This window comes from Phyllobates terribilis, unplaced genomic scaffold (genome assembly GCF_046119375.1).
Source record: "Phyllobates terribilis strain yellow unplaced genomic scaffold, ASM4611937v1 Scaffold_449__1_contigs__length_1482836, whole genome shotgun sequence".
Lineage (NCBI taxonomy): Eukaryota > Metazoa > Chordata > Amphibia > Anura > Dendrobatidae > Phyllobates > Phyllobates terribilis.
The window spans coordinates 548,006-567,974 of NW_027363209.1; the positions used below are offsets into that span (position 1 = coordinate 548,006).

Genomic DNA, 19,969 nt, shown 5'->3' on the forward strand with positions numbered 1-19,969 from the left:
TTTATGTATCTTGGGGAGTATATAGAACACTGGTGTAATGAGGAATTTTTTTATTAGGAAATCTCGTGTCTTAAGATCAATGATGTTCCTGCGTAGATACTGATCTACAACCCCTGAGACAGAGGTACTGATATCATGTGAAGAATTATTTGGTAATTTAGAATATACCCTAGTATCGTCAAGTTGTCGTTGAACCTCAGTGACATATTTAGTTTTGTCCATAACCACTATGGCCCCACCCTTGTCCGCGGGTTTAATTATGATGGATTGATCGGTTTGGAGTGATTTGAGAGCCTGTTTGTCTAGACTAGACATGTTGTGTTGGTAATGAATAAGACCCCTCTCCATATCACCTCGTAATTTCTCAAAGGACTTATCAATAAATCCAATAAAGGTCTCTACTGCGTGTTTGTCCCGTGGTGGGCGATATGTGCTCTTGGGTTTAAGACCCAAGCTTGCTGCAGTGATCTGGGGTGGACCTGTTGAAGGTGGGTTTATGATATTGGGGGAGGGAGGCTCTTGTGAGAGATGAGCCTTGAGTCGGATGGAACGGTAAAATCTTTGTAATTCCATGTCTAGTGTAAATGTATTGCACCTACTGGAGGGACAGAAATTAAGACCTTTTTGAAGGACCGCAATTTCGGCAATGCTTAAAGAGCGTGACGAAATGTTCACAACGAGTTTGGCTGTACCTGAGACAGGTCACTCGGACGAAGTCCATATTGTTTCTTGTGGATACATCCTCTCCGGGTCCTTTTCTTCTGGGATTCCTCTTTCGATTGCCTAAAAAATGAGTGGAGGTAGTGAGGTCTCGTCTGTCTGTTTCCGAACTTGAGGTAGATTGGTCTGTAGAGGAATGTCCGAAGCGTGTGTAGTTGCATCTGGGAGCTTGTCTGTCTCGCCATCTGTAGACACGATCCTGTTGATAGTCCTCTGAATCTCTGGCGAACTTGATGCGTCTCCTGTTCTCGGTGTCCCGTCTATGTTGTTCAATGGTGGCTTGGGTCTTGTTCTTCAAGGTTGCAAATTCTTCTGGTGGAATCAGTGTAGAAAGTTGTGTCTCGATATTTGTGATTTGTTCTTTAGAAGAAGAAATGGCTTTCTGTATAAATTCAATAGTTAGGGTCATTAGATCAAAAGAACATTTGTTGAGAATCCTCTCAAACTTAGTACAGTATTCCCCTTTATCGGTGAATAAGGTAGGGCGAAATGGTACCCTTAAGCCTGGTGGGATGCACTGAACGCGTACGTATTCGGTTAAAGTAGCACAATAGAGTTCTATGTTGGTTAGATGCCTTAGTTCCCTTTCCCAGTCTCTTCCTTGTGTCTCCTTAGGTGGAACTTGAAGGAAGTCGCAGGATAAATTAGATTGAGAAATAATTTGAGAGGTTTCTTCAGCATTATAGAAGAAAGTGTTGGTAGTAGTCATGACCAATCAGGGTGCCGATATATAGGGATCATATAATATGCAAAAACTATCGCACTGTCCTGATTAGTAGTAGTTGGTGCTCGGGTAAGGTACCAAGCAAAGTCTATTAAAACCCGGCACTCAAGAAGCTTTTGTTAACTTTCTTTGATTTTAAAAAAGTGAGTACAGTATAACAAACGTTTTGGTCACTCAGGACCTTCATCAGTGTACTAAAACAAAAAATAAACATAGATAGTAATAAATATATGGTCACAGATGTAAAAAACTTTAGCAATATATATACCATATAACACATAGCTTGTGTAAAAATTGGGAACTACGTGTCATGGAGGGGTCAGGGAACAAGGGGCAGGAGGTATGAGGTTGGATGCCTCAATCCATTTCTTGATCAGAATGTCATTATCTAGATTAAAGGTGGGGAACAACTGGATCCGTAGTCCACGAGGGACTATTTTATGTTCCAAGTAGTGATCTAATGAAGTTTTAGTCCACCAGAGTTTGTTTTTTTTATGGAGCATATTTTTGTATTGCTTAATTAATTCCTTATGTGAGACATTAGTATCATTAAAACCACCTGAGGTACCACACTTAAACATATCATTGGCTTTTGTTAGCCAGGATTGTTCTCTAGCTTTCATGTCCATCATATATAAATAGCAAGGACCACCTGCTTATCAAACAGAAAAAGACATCAAGTAATTCAATGGATCTAAGTCTGGACAGGAGAGGGAGGAGATGGGCGGTAAAGATGTGTGAAGATTGGCCATAAGCTGCGGTGTATTAATGGTACGTGTATTCCTATAAGTGTGATAAGTGGGGGTGTCCCGGGTGAGGAGACAATACTTGACAGAGAAGGAAAGTAGGTTGTGGTCCGAGAGCGGGAGAGGGGAGTTAGTAAAGTCATGCAGCGAGCAGAGATGGCAGAAAACCAGGGCAAGAGTATTCCCGTCTTCATGCGTAGCAGAGTTAGTAAACTGTGAGAGGCAGAATGAGGAGGTTAGAGAAAGTTGATGAGAGGCAGATTGGGAGAAGGGATCATCGATGGAGATGTTAAAGTTTCCCATGATGAGGGTGGGGATGTCACAGGATAGAAAGTGAGGAAGCCAGGTGGCAAAATGATCCAGCAACTGGTGAGAGGAGCCTAAAGGGTGATACGCAACCGCCACTCGCAGGGAGAAGGGTGTAAAGAGTCTGACGGCGTGGACTTCAAAGGAAGGAAACATAAGTGAGGGTACCGGAGGGATGACCTGGAAAGCACATGGTGATGGAAGGAGCAAACCAACATCTCCACCCTGTCTATTCTCAGGTCTGGCGGTATGTGAAAATTTCAGCCCACCAAACGAGAGAGCAGCAGTGGTGTCTGATTCAGATTAACATTGGTCAGAGTGCAATCCGATTTTTTATCAGATTGCACTTGTCCGTTTTTCTCGCAAATGAGTTTGAGCCCTTAGGCAGAGATTGTACCATCTGCTTCAATTCTTCATTAGAAAGCCCTGAAAAAACAGTCTTCTCCCGTTCCTTATCTATGAGGGCATCTGGCCACATTGCTGGGTTTTTCCAATCGATTTCTTCTTCTTGCAATGGTATATGAGTGCACTCCTCTGGAGAAACAGACTCTGCTCTCTGGACGCAAGATGATTCTTCATACACATGTTCTAAAATGGAGAACATGAAGGCACTGGCTCTTCTTCCATCTCTATAAATACAGTGGGAGGGAGCATTTTGTGAGAAGGACTCTTTGGTGACATGGTACTGGATCATGTTTCTGCATATTCTTATGTTACCGCATCAGTTGACAAAGTTGCAGCCTCTTCTTCCATTACTGATAAAATGCTTGAAGGGGCAGCCACCTCACTGGATGAAGCAGTATTCTCAAGCATTTGCTGAGAAGCTTGCATCTGAGGGGGTTCACAAGTGTCAACATCACCTTCCTTGGTTCTTTACGGCTTTTGTAAAGTATTGAAATAGTATGTTTTTCTTTTTAAGCTTTTCCTCTTCTTCATCACGCTCCCTTTTCTCTTTTTGTTTTTGAGAGCCTAATTTATGATGGTACATATTTCTGGGTTTAGAGAAATCACAATATTTGCTGTACTTTTACCAGGATTTAATAAAATATAGCTTTTATTAACTAATTATTAAAATGCACACAATCTAAAACTAAACACCCAAGTGAAGACAAAAATATGACGGACTTAATACTGTCCCTAAACAAGTCTTCCACTCACACCTGCCTGACTGCGGAGGTTGACACCCTAAAGAACCTGTGCCAATGGCGCCCCCGTTCCTCGGCGGCTGTCCCTTCTTGCCCTGTTAGTCCCTGCTGATAGTTAAGGGCAAAAAGTGCTTAGTGCTGTAAACTCTGAATGCAACAATTGCTGGTGAACCCCCACTGTATTGATGATAAGGTGAGGTGGTAGACAAAATATAGCAGACCACAATACTCACGCACAAATCAATGTGTCACTACATGGCCAGAAAAAGGGAGAGGGTAAAAAGATGCTGATGATTTTAGAAGTGAGCTTGATAACCATAAGGGCTGTCAGTGTGTAAGGTGCGTTATTGCTAGGGGGCATATCCCTGTTATTATGCCTGATACGGCTCTACCTGACAGTGGATGTTGCCACCCTATTTCCTGCGCAGTGGCGCCCCCACTCGTCGGCGGCTGTCCCTTCTGACCCGATCTCTCCCTAGGAAGAATGGGAGCCCACCTAGCTACTATTGTCAAGAAAACCATTCAAAATCACACACAGCCCTAGTTTATATAAAGGACAGCCCCATGATGGGATCAGCTGCTGCGAGACGCACAAGTATAAAAGTGCGCGTGCCCCATTAAATCCTGGTCGGAAAAAGTCAAAGAATGTCAAAGGGAGAGGAGAGCTGCCGTGAGGTTATCAGTGCGCCTACGTGAGGACGTGATGAAAACGTTCTCTATAGAAACCAGACGCCGCTGAAGCGGTATCCAGTACGCATGCGTGAAGACATGAGAAGTAACGTATTCACACTAATAAGGGGACAATTACCAGCGTGAGACTAATAAAGAGAAATGCTCTACATGATATTTGGATAAGACTAAGGGATACAAGGTGAAAACGAGACAAATAAGGAAACAAATGGAATAATAAATAAGAAAACATGCAAATAAGGGAAAAGTATAAAAGAAAGGAGAAAGAGAAAAAAAAGGGGAGGGGGAAAGGAAAAACTAAAGAACAATACCTTGTGGGCTGCGAGGTGACCTGAGTGAAAAAAAAAATAGATAGTAAGTGTGATCATGTATGAGTAACCATAGGCACAAAGAAGCTTAAGACATGACTTAGTAAAAAAATCTCATGTTCCCTAGAGAGTCCATAGGGTTCAAGTGTTTTTAACCTATATATCTGTCTGGGAAATATTGAGGAATATTGAAAGTCTGTCATAGATATTAACCATTTCTCCCTTATTCCCCTTTTGGTCAGTACAAAGCTGTCTCCATAAAAATCTCAGCACAAAGCCCCAATTAACACAGTCATGAGTAAGGCCTTAAACAAACTGCTGTCAGCCAAGAAGTGTTACAAGCTACTTAGAATGCGAGCCTCTTGTCCCTGGAAGACGCAGGGGGTGTTTAAAATGCAGGATTGCCATAATGAGAACGCTGGTTTACCGAGCTTCATAAAGAAGTTTATTGACACTTCGACTCCGAAACGAAATATGAAATATTGTCCGGCAATAGCGGGACCTATATTTTTAGTGGCAGAATCAACCGAGGGACGTATACATAGTTTTTCATTGCTGTAAGCAAAATCGCCAGAATAGCAGACTGCAACTATGTGTGGTCTCTAAATGAAGGTAAAATCATAATAGAAAATATGATATCACTTTTGGGCTTCTGGGATCAATACGTGTTAAATTATCCCAAAAAACAGGTTTTTAATACAAGTCTGAAGGGTGGAGCTAACATCACAGGGGGGGTCTCTCCCTTCAGTATAAAATAGTTTGTTGAGAGTGCAGCTGTGTTCTTTGCCCGGGAGTATATGTCTATCATAGTGGAGGACCCTGTTCGATAACAGTTTAAACGGAGCGTCTCCCCTCCACCTATATTAAATCGTTGCAGCAATCTTTATAGTGTAAGTTTCTCTTTTTTTATTCTGTTTTATTTGTGTAACTGTTTATGTATTCTAATGTCTTCTTTGTAACATCCTTGTATATATTTTTCTTAAACACTGCCTCCCTTTTGGATTAAATATAAAATTTAATAGTTCTGTTTCTTCTGTCCTGTAATCATTTCCTTCCGCGAAGCCATATACGATACTAAAACGCAGGCATCTGGCCAGGCCTGTATTATATTTCTAACTCGGCTGGTGGTGGCAGCAAATAATATTAATAATCGGATTATCGTGAAGCTAACAGTGACCGTACGGAGGGCGTAAACAAGTATTCCATGCTTTGGAACCCAGAGGTGTGACGCCATACCCTCACTGGTCGCTTGCCGATAACTATGCACCGAGCAGTCTGTATCATGTGCTCACAATTCCGGACGAAATACTAACAGCATGATGGCACGGTGAGATATCGCATGATCTCTCCGTGTCGTCCCTGTGGAATTCATGACAAGATCCGATAAGCTTTTCTCTCTTTCAGCTTAAGGATTCTGTTATCGCCCCTTCTTATTTGGGAAATATGTTCCACCACTTGATAGCATGGCTGTGATATATTGTGTCCTGCAGAGATATAATGTGCAAGTATGGGAAATATTGTCTTTTTGTTAGTAACAAGGGATGAATTGACATTACATATTACTACCTATTTATCTATACAGCGCATAAAAAATATTACCTGACACATTGATTTGGTGGAAAATAAATAGCCACGGCCTTTATTTAAATATTAAGGTATAGCATTTAAATAAAACCATATTAACATATCAACTTCTTTTAACTATGAAAAAACTATTTTTTTTTCCAAATACCGCAGCTTGGCCACAAGGCTCAAGCCCATTAACAAACTAGTACCTGTCCATCCAGATCCTTGGATGACTAACCCCAACCGGCCATCATGGCCCCAACCCACCAAGGGCTATTTCAATCACTCCCTGTAAATTCGTATTAGAGATGTATTTCTGATGTTGGATAAATGCACCAAATCATTCTGAGCAAGCTGGGGATGCAAATCAATGTGTCTGAACGATAAAACCTCTTCCTGAGGGCAAAAACTTAAAAAATTGATCTATTCAATCTTTTCCTAATTTTTTTCAGAGAACCGTAACTCTTCAGACTTAACCCATAACAATCTCGGGATGATTTCCGAAAATATAATCTACACATCTGGAAATAAACCAATCAGTTTTTATAAGCTTCTTTTCATGAAAAATAGTAAGTCGACTGTTCCGACCTTCCCAATGTCATTACCTCCCAAGTGCACTACTATGATATCAGGGGCTGGAAGGCATCACACGTCATTAGTACTTGATCGAGGAAGCCAACCCATTTCTGCCCTCTGACTCCCATCCAGCACACTCTTCCCCGGTCTCCAGTCAATATTCGGCTTTTAACATCTTTCCTGTGCTCTCCGTTCCACCCAGTGTATAAATGAGTGCCCCAGGATCCATACTGTAAAGCCTATGAAAACTGCATAAATTCTTATTAATATTACTTTCTAACATAGATTTTATAAAAATCAGACTCCCATCTCCCAAGTTTCTTAATCACGGATACATCCAAACCTAATCTGGCAGCCTCAGTCGCAGCCCCAATGCTAAAGGAACGCATTGAAAAGTACCTATTGCCCAAAGCCAGGGGTGTTATACAGCTTCTCAAAACTATGCTAAACTGAAACTGCCTCAGAGGCATGCCAGAACCGTGTAACAAAAACTGTTCACCCCCGACAGGGCGCACATATAATACTCTTGGACATATATCCTTTTTTGGAAAACACATAACCCTTAAGCAAATACCTTTTCCCAATGGGTCAGTCTTAGAGTTAACAATATGGATTAGCATATAACCCGAATGAACAGAGACATGCTGCAAGGACAAACCCTCAACTCCCATGTCTCCTACTAGGAAGCAATTCCACAATCCTGAGAGCCCCAAAAAATAATAGCGAAGCAGCTGTGGAAAAAACAAAGCTTCAAACGCATCAAAACCGCATGACATAGCACTTGTACATAAATCCCTTAACATGTCTGGAGTAATGGGACAACTACCATCCCTTACACAATGATCTTTCCTATAATCTTTTAATACTTGTTAAAATAACTATACAGCGTCCATTTACCTGTTATTTTTAGAAAGAATGATACCCCTGACAGATGTTTAACTACCATAGAATATGCCACTCCTTTCTCAAATATTGACATACAAAAGATAACGCCATCCTTTCTGAACTAGAAAACACATCCCATTTCCTGCGCTCACAAAAACTAACCCATAACTCCCACCCCGCCATATACCCTTTCCATGTTGAAGCCACCACTGAACGTTCCAACAGGTTCATTGCTAGGACCAAATCAAGCCCCATAAATAATCCGGACACTGCATTCCTGTTGCTTCGGCCTCTTCCAAGAACCTGCCAAACAAATCAAGACAGTGAATCCGCGATTACATTAGATTTCCCTGTCACATGCACTGCCTTCAGACAAATATTTAATTTTAAACAGAGCAAAACTAAATGCCATAATAACCTAACCACCATACTACACTTAGAAGACAAGCAATTGACCGCAAAAACAACACCCTTGTTATCCTTTCGCAATAAAATGCATTTATCATCAAAATTACACCCTCATAAAACTAAGGCAACTACCACAGGAAAAAGCTCCAACAAGACTAAATTCCCGGTTACACCATTACCTACCCATGACTGATGCAATTTTTCTACACACCAACTACCATTCAAATAAGCCCCAAAACCTACAGACCAAGCCGCATCCGTAAACAAATTAATGCCCTCACCTGTAACAAACGGCTCTTGCCAGACAGCCTTACCATTAAAATCATTTAAGAATTTTAACCATATACCAAGATCTTCTCTAATTTCACTAGTAATGCGTATATGAAACAACGGATTTCTCAGCCCAGCCACATGCATCACTAGTCTTCTGCAAAAAATCCTACCCATTGGAATAACTCTAGCTCAAAAGCCGATAAGCCTAACAAGGATTCAACTTTCTTCACTTTACCATTTTTCCTAGAACTAATCTTTATTAAAGAAGCCTTACATTTCTCCACTTTCGCCACCGGAAGCCTAATTCACCTTTAGTAGTATCAATAACAATACCCAAATACTCTATACAACAAGTCAGGTAAACAGTTTTATCCTTGGCTAATGGAATCCCAAATTCATTGCGCACATCCGCAAATGTCCTCAACAACTCGCCGAAAATTACACTATCCCCTGGACCTACAAACAAAAAATCATCCAAATAGTGTGACACACCACTTTTCCTGCACCGCATAGCCACAACCCACTCCAAAAAAACTAGAAAATGCCTCAAAAGACAAACATGACAAAGCACAACCCATCGGCAAACACTTATCTATATAAAACTGTCCATTAAACTGGAAACCCAAGGAATTGAACCCGTCTGGGTGAATGGGAAGTAACCTGAAAGTTGCTTCTTTATCTGCTTTCACCATCACAGCTCCTGGTACAAAATTTGACATACTTCCGCAGCCTGATCAAAAGACGTATAGCATACCAATTTTAATCTATCTATGCTATGGTTTAGTGATGCACCATACGGATAGGATAAATTATGTGTCAATCTAAATGAATTAGGCTCCTTTTTGGCACAACACCCAAAGGCGACAACCGAAAATTATCAAACAGGGTGGCTATAAAAGGCCCACCCACTCTACCCGCTTTAATTTCTTCTATCTTCTTTCTTCTTTCTTCTATCTTTAATCTTCTAATCTATTTTTTAATTCAACCACATCTGGGTGTAAATCAACTGACTTTAAATTGAACAACCCATACCGCTAAAAGCAGGGACTCTAAAACTGTCTGAAAATCCCTCAATTAGCAGCCGGACCATCCTGCGGTTTGGATACTGATCTAGCCAAACCCACATATTCTCCAGTTTTACCGTCATCCAAGCTCTTGCTAAGATACTCCTTTATGGAGGGTTGCCCAGGTAAATTAGCTTTTTTAAAACATTTGGACATTGGGTGCGACCCTCCACAAAAGGAGCATTCATGTGTCTATCTGCTGCAATTTGGCCATTTACATTGCGACTCATTGAAAGCAAAACATGTTCCTTTCCTGAGTGTATTTTGTGTTGTGTGCTTTTTTTGAAAAGTAGTGACCCTTGTTGATATTATTAAGTTTAACCACAACCCGACATCTTTTACACCCCACTTTAAAGAAGGATATACCACCAATTTTTTCCTAAAATTCTCGTCATAAAAGAACCAACTAAGGCCACTAAAATTCTTGTATGCTTCAGTGAAGATATTCAAGGTAATCCCGTTGATCACTGAGCACTGGCAGACGGGTTTCACAGAGCCCTATATATGCAAATCCAACACCACTGCAGCTCAAGCAGAGGGGAGGGGGCTCAGAGACCCAGTGAGTGAAAAAAGCCCCCACCAGCCTGCAGCTCTGGAGCTGCAGCAGACAGGATGTCCCTTCCCCCATGCCATGTGCTTATTTAAGAAACTGTAACTCCACAGCGAGTTATAAGAAAACAATACATCCGAGTGATACACAAGATAGAAGTGTATTGTTTAGTGAGCCCTTAAGGCGATTAAATATATAATTTAACCTTGGGCTGTTCTTTTACTTCTGTTGTTCGGTCCAACAAACACGCTACCGGGTTGGTTTCTAGCCCAATATAAGAAACTGGTGGCAGCCCTACCAGGCCGACAAGGCTCTGCTTCACTGGAGCCAGTCAAAGAGCCTCTCAGCCTGTCGGGTTGTGAGTGAGTTTGGTGCCACGTCAGTGACTGAGTGCACCACCGTTGCTCACTCCCTGGTGCCTCTCTGTACCCATGTGGACAAGGGGTGACTGTGTAGAACTGTACCAATTTGATGTTACGCGTCCTTGAGGGGTGTGCGGAACGTCACATTGGTGCAAAGGGTAGATCTGTATCACGTACTCCATCTGGAGATGTGTGACATCAGGTGGATGGTGGGGTGTGGATCCATCACAAGTAGTGGCAACAGAGAGATTCTGCGGGGTCTCCCTGCTGCTGTTTCATCACAGCTTCCAGCACAATATCCACATGCTGGAATAAACTAGAGCATTTACTTGGGAACTTTTCCCCTATTATACTAGCATAGATGCAGAATGCATGCAATCAATTGTTAAATGACCTTGGTATCGGTCTCATTCTTTCATCATCTTCTGTTTTTTTCTAATTTAGCCAAAAATTCCTTAGACGCTGGCAGTAATGATAGCAGATCTGTAAATTCATTACGCCAAATTCTATCCTTAATCACCATGGGCAGATGAAACCCTAAAGGCAAAATCGCACAGGGTAACACCTCCTTATAGTATGACTCCCCCACCCCTTTAACACCAGATGCCATAGGAGACACTATAGAGTCATGCTCCCCCATCAGGTCTTCCAGACCTTCGTCCAGATGCCTCCACACCTCTGCAGCCTCCTGAGGCTGAGAAGACTGACTAGCTGGGGCTGATGTATTGACCGACAGGGGACCATACCCTTCAGTGACCCCAACAAATTAGCCAATTGGGATAAGGCAGTGGGGAGTTGGGGATAATAGATGCTACACTTACCACCCGATGCTCTGTTCTCGATCCTGCTATCCTGCGTGATGTATCCTCCAGTCCTCATGCCGCCTGAGCTGGGACCATCAACGGCGCCGGAAGTCAACCGGGCCCTGACAGGCATGCAGACCCGACTTGGCACCCTCAGCTGTCCTCCGTTTCCTTCTCCTGTCTGGCAGCTTTTCCCCCCTGCCCGGCGACGGGGAGAAAATTATCTTTCTTTTCTTCAGGTGTGCACCAATGCGCATGCCCGCGCCTCCTGATAATACTCACTCTGCAGCCGTCACACTGACCGTGACGTCACTCTCCACTACCTTGTCCCTGCTCATTTGCGCTCCGTCATCTGTCCCAGCAGCATCTTGGCCCGCAGTGTTATGATCTGCTACAGGGACTAAGGAAAGACAGGAGATCTGTCCCTACAATAGAACTAAACTAGATCCCTACGATGTAACGGGGAACCTGATCCTGCGATCAGACCCGCCAAAGTCCTCGGCTAGTCTGTACGAAGACCTATAGATGTGAGGGAGGGATCCCTACAAGAACTAGGGACTGGGATAAGTTGGACACCTCCTAGCAGAAATAGCAGCAGTCAAAGACAAACACACAACAAAAAGCATAGAGGTCAGAAGACCTAGCAAAACTAATAGAGAACGGCAACAGAGCACCAAGCTAGCTCAAGAGTAGTAAATACAATGAAGTCCAGCAAGGCCAGGAGGGCGGAGCCGGATTAAATAGGCAAAAATGGTCATGTGACCAGCAAACTAAAAAAAAACTAACAGGAGAGTTCTAACAGTACCCCCTCTTCTAAGAGGATCCTCCGGATCCCCTAGGCCCAGGCTTACCAGGAAACCTCCTGTGAAACGCTCTGACAAGTCTGGAAGCAGAAACATCATCCGCCCTCACCCATGAGTTATCCTCAGGTCCGAAACCCTTCCAAGCGACGAGATACTGCAAACTCCCTCTATACCGTCTAGAATTTAGGATGCGGGAAATTTCAGATTCCCCGTCCTCCACCACCGGAGGAACAGTGGCAGAGGCGTCACCATCCGACACATCAGCTTTTTTCAACAGAGAAACATGAAACACCGGGTTAATCTTCCAGGACGTAGGAACCTCCAACCTAACAGCAGATTGGTTAACTATCTGAAGTACCTTAAAGGGCCCTACGAACTTGGGACCCAATTTTTTAGAAGGAATCCTCAATCGCAGATTCTTAGAGGACAACCAAACCATGTCACCAACAGCAAACAAAACCTCTTACCGTTTCCTATCAGAGTACCTCTTAGATTTTTTGTTAGCCTCCTGAAGATTACCACGCACATCCATCCAAACTCTCTCCAAATCACCGGAAAAACTCTCCTCCTCAGGCACAGCCGAAACCAATTTGGAGAATGACCCAAAAGACGGATGTCTCCCAGAACAACAAATAAAAGGCGAACACCCAGCAGAAGAGGATGTATGGTTGTTAAGAGCAAATTCAGCAAGTGGCAGAAACTCAGACCACCCCTCTTGATTGTCTGCCACAAAACAACGCAAGAACTGCTCAACATCCTGGTTCTTCCTTTCTGTCTGGCCATTAGACTCAGGATGATATCCGGATGAAAACGACAAATGAGCTCCCAACCTGTCACAAAAGGCACGCCAAAAACGAGCCACGAAACAATGTCAGTAGGAACACCATGTAGTCTGACAATTTCCTTGACAAAGGCCTTAGCGAGTGTCTTAGCGCAAGGCAGTTTGATGAAGGGAGCCAAGTGACACATCTTGCTAAAACGGTCCACGACCACCCAGATGACCGTGAAACCTTCAGAGGGAGGAAGGTCAGTAATAAAGTCCATAGCCAGATGTGTCCAAGGTGCACTAGGAACCTCCAGAGGGCAAAGCAACCCCGCAGCAGGAGCATGCGAAGACTTGGATCTAGCACACACAGTACATTGGTGCACCCACTTAGTGACTTCCTTCTGCCATCCAGGCCACCAAAAACTGTGACCCACAAGTCTCTTGGTCTCAGAAATTCCTGGATGACCTGCCAACCGAGACTCATGACACTCAACAAACAAATCTCTCCTAAAGGTCCTAGGCACAAACAACCTCCCATGGGGAGTGTTAGATGGGGCATTCTCCTGAGCTTTAAGAATCTCATCCTCCAAAACGGAGTCCAAAGCAGCAATCACAACACCTTCTTGTAAAATGCTCTCCTCTTCCTCCTCAACACCGACCATGGGAGAAAAGCTGCGAGACAAAGCATCCGCTTTAACATTCTTGGTACCCGGGATGTAAGTAACGGAAAAATTAAACCGCGAGAAAAAAAGTGCCCACCTAGCCTGACGGGCATTCAAGCGCTTGGCAGCATCAAGATAGATCAGATTTTTATGATCAGTGAAAACCTGAATGGGAAATTCAGCACCTTCCAAGAGGTGACGCCAGTGTTCAAATGCGAGTTTAATCGCCAGCAATTCCCGATTACCAATATCATAATTAAGTTCAGTCTCAGAAAATTTTTTTGAAAAAAAGGCACAGGGATGTACTCCATCCTTGTTTTCCTGAGACAACACCACACCGACCCCCACCGAAGAAGCATCAACCTCAACCAAAAACGGCTTAGTCACATCAGGCTGCATAAGGATGGGAGCAGAGGTGAACCTCTCCTTTAGAAACACAAAAGCTTCAATGGCCTCAGAAGTCCACTGAACCGCATTAGCACCTTTCCTGGTGAGATCGGTCAGCGGTTTGACAATAATAGAAAAATTTTTTATGAATTTTCTGTAATAATTGGCGAAACCCAAAAACCTCTGTATCGATTTCAAACCAATAGGCCTAGGCCATTCCTGCACAGCTTGAACTTTAACCGGGTCCATCTCAAAACCTTCACTGGAGATAATGTAGCCCAAAAAACTAATTCTCTGTACAGCGAACTCACATTTCTCCAGCTTAGCAAAAAGCGAATTGTCCATTAATAACTGTAATACCTCACGTACGCTCCGCCAATGAGACTCCAGATCAGGCGAATAAATCAGAATGTCATCCAAATACACAACCATATTTTTGCCGATTAAAGGTCTAAGGATGTCATTAATAAGATTCTGAAAAAATGCTGGAGCATTGGTAAGACCAAAAGGCATAACCAGATTCTCAAAATGACCCACAGGAGTGTTAAAAGCAGTCTTCCATTCATTACCCTCCTTCATGCGCAACAAATTGTATGCCCCCCGGAGATCAATTTTAGAGAACCACTTGGCCCCCACTAACTGGTTAAATAAATCAGGAATCAATGGCAGTGGGTAAGGATTGCGTACAGTAATTTTATTAATCTCACGAAAGTCCAGACAAGGACGTAAACCGCCATCTTTTTTTTTTACAAAAAAAAATCCAACAGCCACAGGAGACTTGGAAGGCCTAATGTGACCGGCGGCCAAGCTTGTCTGTATGTATTCCTCCAAAGCCTTTCTCTCAGGAATAGTAAGATTAAATAAACGACTTTTAGGAAGAGTCGCTCCAGGGACAAATTCAATGGTACAATCATAGTCTCTATGGGGAGGCAAAATTTGTGACTCCTCCTCAGAAAAAACCCTCCAAAAATCCTGAATAGGTACAGGCAATTCCCCTCTATCCACAGCAGCAATGCGCCCGTTACAACACTTGTCATAACACTTAGGGCTCCAGGACTTAATTTCATTGGTAGACCAATCCAGTACAGGATTGTGCAATTTTAACCAGGGTAACCCCAATATTACTGGAGAAGGCAAATTATCCAATATCACCAAATCCAAATTCTCTTGATGAATACTATTAATAGTGAGGGGAAAATCACAGACCTTATGAGTAACACTCTTCAAGGGAGAGCCATCGACAGAAACCACAGCAATAGGGGATGACAAAGTTTTAGGTTCTAATCTAAGTTTTTCCAAGAATTCCCCATCAGTCACATTCAGAGTAGAACCACAATCCACAAATACCTGAAATTCAATTAATTCATCCTGAGCAGCAGTAGTGGCATATAGGAATACTCCCTTAGAATTTAAACAGGCAATACGGGCATGACTGAGCATTTTTTTTTCTTTCTTCATACGAAGCACACAGCTCTTAATAAAATGACCAGAATTTCCGCAATAGAAGCACAAGCCTTCAGAAAGCCTGCGGTCTTTTTCCTGAGAGCGGGGTGCCATCGCCCCAATCTCCATCGGCTCTCCATTGTCAGCACAGACCCTCTCAGGACTCGGAGCTGACATAGCAGAGGATTTGCTCTCATTAACCCTTGCACGCAGTCTCCTGTCCACCCGTATAGCTAATTGCATTGCCTCCGGCAAGTTTCCAGGTGTGGGATAAGCAATCAGTAAATCCTTAACCCTTTCACCTAGCCCTGCAAGAAACAAGCTTTTCAAAGCTGAATCGTTCCACCCCACCTGGGCAGACCACCGACGGAAGTGAGAACAATATTTTTCCACATTACCTGATCCCTGCCTTAAACGTCTCAATTCAGACTCAGCAGATGAGACACGATCAGGATCAACGTACAACAAACCCAAAGCAGAAAAAAAACTATCCACTGATCTAAAGCACGGATCACTAGGTTGGAGAGAGAAGGCCCATCCCTGAGGATCTTTGCGCAAAAGTGACATTATGAACCCTATGCGCTGTGATTCATCACCAGAGGATCCGGGTCTCAAACGAAAATACAATAAACAAGCATTTTTAAAAGAAAAAAAATCTTGTTGTTCGCCAAAAAATAAATCAGGCAGACGTACCTTTGGTTCCACAAAATGTGCTCCAGAACAGCTACTCACGTCGTGTTGTTGGAGCTTGCCCACCTCCAGAGAGAGTCCCTGCAAGCGTTGAGCCAAATCTTGAACCGAGACCCCGATGGAAAACTGGAGGTCTTTCCTTAGAGAAAATTTTTTTTTTGTTTTTTTAGGGCTGGACTTACTATTATGATCTGCTACAGGGACTAAGGAAAGACAGGAGATCTGTCCCTACAATAGAACTAAACTAGATCCCTACGATGTAACGGGGAACCTGATCCTGCGATCAGACCCGCCAAAGTCCTCGGCTAGTCTGTACGAAGACCTATAGATGTGAGGGAGGGATCCCTACAAGAACTAGGGACTGGGATAAGTTGGACACCTCCTAGCAGAAATAGCAGCAGTCAAAGACAAACACACAACAAAAAGCATAGAGGTCAGAAGACCTAGCAAAACTAACAGAGAACGGCAACAGAGCACCTAGCTAGCTCAAGAGTAGTAAATACAATGAAGTCCAGCAAGGCCAGGAGGGCGGAGCCGGATTAAATAGGCAAAAATGGTCATGTGACCAGCAAACTAAAAAAAACCTAACAGGAGAGTTCTAACACGCAGACTCCAGACACCACTGCATGTACTCCAAGGCTCCGTCTTCTCCCATCTTCTTGCGCAGCTCATCAAGAAGGGCTTCCATCTTCTGGTGATCCTGCAGCACTTCAGGTAAGATACCACCGTAGATCAGACACGAATCTCCGGCACTGCTCCTTTTTATCCCCTATCTCATCCCCCTACCCCTGTCTCCTGCTCCAATCAGGGACCATATCAAGGGAAGAACACACAATTCTCCCCTGCTGTTGTCCCATGAATGGCCAGGTCTAGCCTCCAATTCTAGCCTCCACATTTATTAGGTACTTGCCAAGAAAATATGGCGGGAAAAACATTCTCCCACCAACAATTAACCCCTAAGAGGCAGAACACAACATACCTAGTAATGCCATGTGTTCCCCTCCTAAGGGTCCGGGGATCACCAATGTATTAGATTGAGTGATATAATTACAACAGGTGCATTGTGAATGGGGTGCATTTATAGAATCCAGTGTTACTCAACAATGTTGGCACACCTGCATTGTACCACGTGAATAATGACTGAGATAAAACACTCAACGTTGGAACTTTTTTACTACATAATTAATTGGAGTTTTTAAGTATTTGGTTCATTTTTTTGTACTGGAAAAACATGGGAATATGACTGTTGACAATATTCATAATGTCCGAAAACTGAGCACTAAAATCAGCTGAGAATGTAAGTTTATGTTTATCTAAATATTCACGCTATGACAAATAGAGGCAGGGAGATAAGAATGGGGGCGCAGTAGTGCTGTTACCCAGGAAAACAAAACTAATAAGTGAAAATCTACTTACCTTGCGGGGTTGTGTCATGCACAACTCATATATTAAGCGTAAGAGAGGGCTGCTGGAGACACCAAACCTTGGTGGTTAGCAATGTAAAAGAACGATGAAAGGTGTCAGTAGTTCCGCGCTCCTCCGTTAGAACAGATGATACAGAATCCAGTACTTGTGTTGTAAATTTATTCTTTTGACAAGCTAAAAGCAGACTCGTTTCGTGGACGTCCCATCCACTTCATCAAGTACATAGCTTAAGAGATGTTAACAGCAGAGAACGTATATACCATGAAAAGTGAAAAAAAACTGGCGCCAAAGTACCAGCAACTGTTTTTGTTTAAAACTCAAACCTTTCCACATTCCTTAAAACAGTGTGTCTATTAACGTCGTTAGAAGAACAATCATAAAAAGTAATGACAATTGTAGAAAATCGAAATATGTGTGATGATTAGAACCCGTTGTTTCTTGGTACTATATACCATACCAGGACAACATCCATGGTTAGTGCCTCTAGACCGTGGAAGTATCTGATAGGTGGTCGACATTGTTTAGCCACCTTTTAGGAGGGATATAGTTATATGGACGCACTAACAAGGAAAAACATGATTAACATGATTAAATAAAAATGTATGTTCATAGTGGAACACTAACAGGTGTATGCATATGCATCCAATATTGTCCATATCCCTATCGTTAAGATGAAAAATAAATATGCTTCATGTCACTAATAAAGCCAATGCGGTGTATCAATAATTTAGATTAACCGCATCATGGAGATAGGGTATGATAGTATTTTGTGCCCCTCCTGAGACCTAATTTTAATGGCTTATTATCCAAGGTAGTGGGGATAATAAAAATGGATACTCAATGATCCCGTGAGTCAGTTGGATATAAGAAGGAATATCCCCCTGTACACCGTGCGTTATAACACTAACCCATGCCAGTTCAATTCTTCATTTGCTTGGTCATCACCCCCTAATCGATTAAAACTGTATAATAACGCCTCTCACCCAGCCAAACCATATCTCACACTTTGCACTGATGAGGGGCAGTACCCCAAAACACAGTGTCTTCAAATTCAGATTTTGGTTTTGGCTATTATCTTAAGTCATGTGACAAGGCTTGTTAAAGGGTCGATATTGACTGTTAGGATTGCTGCTTCCTATAGGTGGCACTAGAGTTCTAGTTCTTTTCCTCTCTGAAGATACAATTTTAATACACATGGAGACGCATATATGCTTTGAGCTTTTATCTGAAGGATAAAGTCTTGAAAATCCTCACATTGGATGTAAGGATACAAAGCAGTGTACCTTATTATTGACGGATGGTTCTTTCGCATGCGGATACTTTCTCCAGGGGGATACCGTATAGTAGAGCGATGTCTCGGCTGGCGGCATTCACTCCATACCACTCCTCAGATCCACCGCGTATGATCGCTAGTTGCGAGCAGGACCTGTGTGACATCACAACAAGTGATCTTAGTAAGTACGGTGTTCTCAAAGGATCAAACTTTCCTACGCGCTTCGGAAATATGCGATTTCCTTCATCAGGGATGGTCCTTGGATGACAAGTGCTGACTTTTATAGGATTAGTGAAGGCGTTTCTGAATAGTTAATTAAATGCAAATAATTTCACTTCACTGTAGAGTCCCTTTGGCTTCAGTCTAAGTTAAATATCCAATTGGTTTCTGCAGGAGACATCTATTTGATAAAATCACCTTTACGCCAATGCCTATGGATGATCTGTAGACCCATTATCTCTATATCTTCCAGAGAGCCTCCATGATATTCTTAAAAATGCCTAGATAGGGGGTGTCCGTTGATTTTTTCTTTATGTTCCGTATATGTTCGCTAATTGTGATCTTCAAAGGGCTGTTAGTGCGATCTATATACCATTTATTGCGGGAGTATTTAATACTATAAATAACCACTTTGGGGGTACAAGTGATAAAGTCATACATTTTATATTCACTACCCCCTTTTTTGAAAACCCGCTGTTTTTTGGTTTTCAATCATTTGCACAAGCTACATTTTACAAGGAAAAAAAACCTTTGAATTAGCAATAGTTCAGGAGGTAATCCTATTATGGATATCGGGTTCACGTACTGATGGAGCAATTATATTCCCAAGGTTGTGAGCTTTCTTAAATATAAACCTGGGCTGGTTTGGCAATTTATCCCCCAGATATTTATCATCCTTTAGAATATCCCAATGGCGTTTAATGATTATTTTAAAAATATGAACATTAAAATTAAATTGGATGATGATAGGAATATCCATAGATTCCATCCTTGTTACACAACCTCCATACACAATGGCAATTAAAAATAAAATCTAACTTTATTACAACATTTCATAAAAAACACATAATAAACAAGTATAGACGGGGATAAATCACATGATAAAGACAGAGAATAAGGACAGAGACATTCTATGTAATACATAAAGCCGGTGGTACATAATACACAACTTATTGCACAATGCCCTGAATAAGGATTAAATCAGGCTGATTGCCACACTAATGTGCAAGATAATCCACGGTACCATCCCAGATAGTAAGGGTGACTTAATGTGCAAGATAATCCACGGTACCATCCCAGATAGTAAGGGTGACTTAATGTGCAAGATAATCCACGGTACCATCCCAGACAGTAATGTGCAAGATAATCCACGGTACCATCCCAGACAGTAATGT

General features: G+C 42.5%; 1 long non-coding RNA gene across 1 annotated transcript; it reads right to left on the minus strand.

The window, feature by feature from the left end:
* Positions 1-698: 698 nt before the first annotated feature.
* Positions 699-18,723, minus strand: LOC141229009 (uncharacterized). Its single transcript, XR_012295796.1, has 3 exons — positions 18,586-18,723; positions 4,643-4,662; positions 699-1,102 (listed from the first exon to the last, which is right to left on the minus strand). It is a non-coding gene; the product is annotated as an uncharacterized lncRNA (long non-coding RNA).
* Positions 18,724-19,969: the final 1,246 nt, after the last annotated feature.